Here is a 6,095-nt window from a genome sequence, read left to right on the forward strand (position 1 = left end):
ACGAGCCGCCCGCCCCGCCCCGCCCCGCCCATTGTGGGGCGGGGGGGGGGGAGGGGGGACGGGGTCGACCCCCGCCGCCCCTCCTTTCCTTTCCTTCACCCCCCACATCTGCCCGCGCCGAGGGGCCGCAGCCCGCCCCCTCGGCTGCCGGACGCGGCGAGGGAAGGGGGACGCCGTGGGTCCCGCGGGGCGAGCGGCGGCGGCGGCCGCGGAGCAGCGGCCGAGCCTCCCCGGCGCCCCGGAGCGGCGGTACCGTTAGAGGCGCGCGGGGCGGCGCGAGGGCTCCCGCACGTGCCGGCGGGGCGGGTCCCCGTGCCGCGCGCAAGGCGCGAGGCGCGGCGCGGGAGCGGCCGGGGCACCGCGGGCTGCGCGGAGCCGCAGGGCGGGAAACGCCGGGAGGCGCCGCCGCGGTCAGCGGGGCCGAAACCCCTGCTCGAGCACGGCCAGCCTACAGCACGTGGCTCGGGATTGCTTCCAGGCGGGTCCTGAGTAACGGGGAGACCGCCGTCTCTCTGGGCAGCCCGTTCACTACGCCCAGTGTGGGGGAAAACCAATAGGTCAAGGTACAGAATAGCTCGGTATGTGCGAAAATGAGAGAGAGGGAAACCAGAACAAGTGCTCAGGCAGTCACTGTCCACTCCCCAAGGGTATTGCAGTTCCCAAGAAAAAGATGGTTAATTTCCCTCTCTGCCCGGCCGCACGATGTTATGCAGCATGGAGTACCGCTGTCCTTGCTTTAGTGGTGTCACCCGCCCCCTTATTTGGCACCCCCCTATTTGTTCACTGCGGCAACAGAGCAAGAAATAGAAAAGGCCTGGGTGCCAATGCAGTTCAGCAATGCCAGCCCATCCAGCCACTGTGAAGAATATTTTGCCAGGTCCAGAACTACAGATAACAAAATATCTTAAAAAGAGATGATGGAGTCTTCCAGCTGAAGAAGTGTGGTGTCCACAAACCCCTGTGTCTTGGCCTGGAAATAGGCAGGGGTCTGGAACAGCTGGTCTTAAGCTTTTGAGAAGACTTTGCAAGAATACTTTAAAAAAATCTACAAACCAGAATGATTTCTTCCTTCCAAATAATTGTTTGTGAAAAGGAGATATTTGGTAGAAAATTAGTTTATATTCAGGGAAAATATTTCTACAATTCTCGGGGGAATGGAGCGGAGAGTCAGTCGTGGAGAAACAGAGTAACTGTAAAAGGCAGTACCAGATTTCCAGGAGAGGAGCAAAAATGGTTTAAATCTAAGCAAAGAGTTGGATGAATGATGAGAGTAAAAGAATTTTTAAATTTGCTGTGCCTCGCTGGGGCACAGGATGAAGGTAATGATACAGGTCAGGGTCCATTGGAGCAAAGGGTTCCCATGATACAGCCTCTATACAACATAAAACAGACCTGTACTTCATAAAGTTTTAGGTTTTGTGATGTATCCATAATTTTGCATTCCTGTCACTTGATTCTCACCTGTCAGCATTTGTCAGCTAAGTCAGCCTTTACGTACGTTAGAATTTCTTACCCATTTCTTATTGTTTTTAAAGAAATATTTTGTGGTGTAGATTCTTTCTTACTATATGTTTAAATCAGTGCAAATGGCAGTGAGTGTATACAGAAAGTTTGCAGGAAGAATCCCTGCTGGGATTCACATTTACTGAGTAGGCTGCTTGTCATCTCCGGGAACATTAAGTGCACCCTGGACTGGTCTGCTAAAAACCTATTCCGTGGGCATCCGGGAATGAGCTGCCAAACACACAGAGAAATGGTAGGATAAGAAGCTGTAGGGCTCCTGTTCTGAAGTGGAAGTAGGTGTTTCTTGATTGCAACAGGTAATCTCGAGTGTTAACAAATCGATACAGAATCATAAAATGATTTAGACTGGAGGCAGCCTCTGGAGTTCACTCAGTTCAAAGCAGGGCCAATGCTACAGTTACAGTGAATTTCTCAGAGACACCCTCTCAGACTCTCCCCAGGTGTTGAGCTTTTGCAATAGCTCCTCCCAAGGGGTCTCATCATGCCTCTGCTGTCAGCTCACTGTGAGGGATTCCACCACTGAGCAGTGCTCTCAGAAAAGGGAACATAACAGAATCATTGTCGCTAATTTAATTGTTCTATAATGGCTCTGCCATGCTAGAATCAAGATTGCATTGGTCTGCTTATTAATTGCATTTGTCGGAGTGTCTTCACAGACACAGGTCTCCCTAGGTAATCTTAACTTTTGCATGATGCTTTTTGTTGCTGTGTAATTCGCAAAAATTTGCAAACCACTTAATCTTCACAGCAGAAATTCTCATTTTCAGACTGTTTTGCTGCAAATGCAGTTTTCTGTTGTGTTCATAGCAGGACAAAATATTTCCAAAAGCATCCTGAGGATGCTGTAGCAAAAATGAATTTATTTTGTAACAACATTGCAGTTTCTTCTTCAGCTTTTCAATTCCCCTGACAAGCACACATGCTACTAAGGCTCGTAATTAAAAAATAGCCATTGATGTACACCTGCTGGTATTTTTTAACATATGTTTTTCACTCACAGTCTCTTGAGAATCAGTAATGTTTACTGCCAAAGTTCATTAATTTGGACAACATCCAGGATATCTTTGCTTTTACACTCTTTGATGGGAGTGTAGGTAAGAAATGTTTAGAGGTTAACTATTTTAGTACTGTAGATGGAAAATGCAGTTTTATTCAGTCTGAAATCTAGTTCTCCAGACACAACATGGAGCTTCCTTACCTTATATCTCTGATAGTCCTTGGTTCTTTCTGTTTCTTTCTCCTGTGATACAGAAAGATGTAGGAATCTTCCACTGTTAGTTGGGAAGAAAGATAAACTGATTCAGCTTTATGCAAATGAAAAGCCAGTGCCTCACACAAGACAACAGAATTAATAATTGATACCTCAAGGCTACATACACTATTGTAGTGTGGCATTTTGCTCCAAACCTGGAAAAATCCAAATATAACTATGAAACTGCCAGTCACTGGTAGTACTTTGTGCAGGGGACACTGTCCAGGAAAGCATTACTTGTTACTTATTTTTGGTTTGTCCAATATTTAAAAATAAATTGTCATAATGCTGTGAAAATGGAGTGAGAATCCCATAAATCCTGTTCATCACTCCAGCTGTATATATATCTGGTTAGAATGGTTTACAAAACTCCTTTGTGCATGAATATAATCACTTGTATTTCATAATGTATTTCATATTTAATACTACTTAAATCTCACTCTACCAAGACTTTTAAATGTGTGTTTGTATATACTGCTGAATTAGGTTTTCAGTGAACAAATTGCAAGCTCCCACACAAAAGCGTAGGATATTCTGCTTTTAGATGATAAAACCTGTTGTGCAAGACTCTGAGGATTAAATTCTCATACTTGCATGATTGATGCCTGTGTGTTATCTGTAGAATCATAGAATGGTTTTGTTAAAAGGGACCTTAAGTATCACATAATTCCAAGTCCCCCACCATGGCCAGTGACTTTGTTACATACATCCAGCGTCTCTTTGTTGCAGCTGAGGAGAGTATTTAAAGTCAGATCTAACTTTTACAGAAATGAGTGGGAAATAGATCATGCCATGACAAATGTCATGGCATCCCAGTGTGTACCAATCACAAGCACTTTCAACAAAAATGCACTCATAATAATAGCATGTTATAACTGGAATGATTCATGTCCTGCAATTCCTGCTGCGACCTAAGAAACACTTTCATGATGAGGCTGACTCCTCCAAGATAGCTTCTGAAACTGATGGATTGTTGTCCTGTCCCTAGAGTCTGTATCTCTGCATTGGGTGTTCAGTGAGGAAGGTTCAAAAATTCTTTTAAAGAACTTCCAAGGCTCACTAACATGATTTTTGTGTTATGAAATCTATATTCCTGGGCATGTGAAAGTTCACTTCAAATACTTCTGCATATTGAGGGATTTTGGAAGCTGGAAGTTGACTCATAGGAGAGAAGGTGCTTCTGTCTCTCAAGCAAAAGCATTTCTCTGCTGTGGGGATCACACAGGAAAGTGAATCTATTGGAACTGGAGCTTTATTACCAGGGCAGGAACAGTGCACATTTTTTCCTGATACTCCAGAAGTGGTAAAATAGATCATAGCCAAAAATAAATAGTATAACCTGGCACTTTGTAGTTTGAACTCCGCTACTCCACAGCACAAGTACCAGGAAGAGAATACAATGATTGAAGCTAATAAGGAAAAATTCAGAAACCTTGTTGCCATCCTTAGTTTGCAGTTCTCCTTATGCTCAGGTGTCACTGAAGTGCACATACCAAAGTAGATTTTGGTGCCACATGTTCAGCTGCCTAGGGAGCACTGAATGCCATGGGAAGACCTGTGTGTGCTGGAATTTCATTGCTTTCCAGCCTGGCATGGGCATATCTAGTTATTTCACAATCCTTCTTTCCAGATTACAATTGGAGAACACTTGAAAGTGTAATTCCTATTAGTAGAAACTGTCACATTGTTTGTGTGTCAGCAGAATATTTGGACAAAATTGGCAGATGTTTCTGAGGTAAATTGAACTCAAATTGAGCTTGTGCAATAATTTGTTTTGGAATTACCTTGTAAGTGACATTTGACAAAATAAATCACAATCTTTTCAGGTCAATTACTTAATTTTGCACAATCACACGCTATAACCTCAGGTTACAAAGGTATTATGAATGAAAGCTAACCATCAATTGTCTGATACCTGTTCCCTTACATGCTCTTAGTACACAATAAATATGAGATAATGTGCCATAATTTAGCCCATGGTAGAAGAATTTTCAGTGTAATTGCATCAGCTTTGTGTTTCCTGAAGAATAACATATACATATGGACAACTGTGTGTGTAACTTGTGCTTTCATGTAAATCTTTGGACAACAGTGTGTACCAAATGTAAATGTGCCACTTTAAGGTTTTGCCAGTTTGTACCTTCACGCTTCCCCTCCGATGCTGCCGTTACTGCTGGCTCAGCTGGTAAGAAGGTTTGTTTAGGAGCGCTTTCATTTGCTTCAGGCAAAGCGAGCAGGTTGGTTTAAACCCTCTTTGTTGACTAATCCATCTGACTTGTTGGAAGCACACGAGGGAGTGCTCGCTTAATTCCTTCTGCCAACAGAGCTGCGGGGGTGGAAACTCTCGGCAGAGGAGTGGTAAGGAACAACTGGAAGAATGATAATGTCACTGAGCAGCCAGCACACCTGTCTGCCAGCTGAGTGCCGGCACATGACTTACTCCTGCCTGCACCGTGGGTATTGTAGCTCCTCCAAACAGGTCTGTGCCTTTCCTGTTAAGACATTTCTGTCATTAAGACATTTCTGTCTTAAATCTCATTCATACTAAGTACTTTTATACCACTTTGGCAATACAAAATAATTTGAAAGTTTCCAGAGGTATAAAAACTGCCTTATTCAACAAACTGTGTCAGAAGGTATAATGGGTGAATTTTAACTATTAGTCTTACAAAATTAAAACATAATTTCCTTATCCTAAACTTGAGCTGTTCCTGTCAAGGAAGCCAGATGCACAGGCAGCACCTGGATGCAGGGTGGCAGTGCTGCCCCTTGACCCAGGGACAGTCTGTTCTGGGGCTGTGTCACACTGTTTGTACACTACTGGCAGAAGTTCACATCCAGTGAGGGGACTCCAGACTTCATTCCCAATTTGTACATTTTCTCATGGTCATGTGAAAGACCTCCTATTACTCTAAAACCTAGAGGGGTCCAGTTGCCTACAGGCCTCTGAAAGGGGTTTTGTCTGCTTGGCTGTGAAGAGCTGTCCTTGCCACCCTCTTTCCAGATGTGCCCTTACTGTTGCAGAGCCTTCTTCTCTAGCTACACCCTCAGCTTGCTTGCAAGGCCCATGGGATGCATAATGGTTTCCCTTCTTTCATGGATCCCTTGCACCATCTTTTCCTAATCTCTTTAGATTACATTTTCTTGTATTTTCATGTTGGAGTTCCTAAACATCCTTATTAAGAGATTGTGCTTTATCTACCACTGTTGTTGTTATGACTACTAACTCTCTCTGCTTTTGAAAAATTCTGCTCTTAATGTTGTAGCTTCACATAACTGGTTTTTGTAGTTCCTTTTTTCCCCCCATATTTTATTGTAC

Source organism: Lonchura striata, chromosome 1 (assembly GCF_046129695.1).
Source record: "Lonchura striata isolate bLonStr1 chromosome 1, bLonStr1.mat, whole genome shotgun sequence".
NCBI classification, from domain to species: domain Eukaryota; kingdom Metazoa; phylum Chordata; class Aves; order Passeriformes; family Estrildidae; genus Lonchura; species Lonchura striata.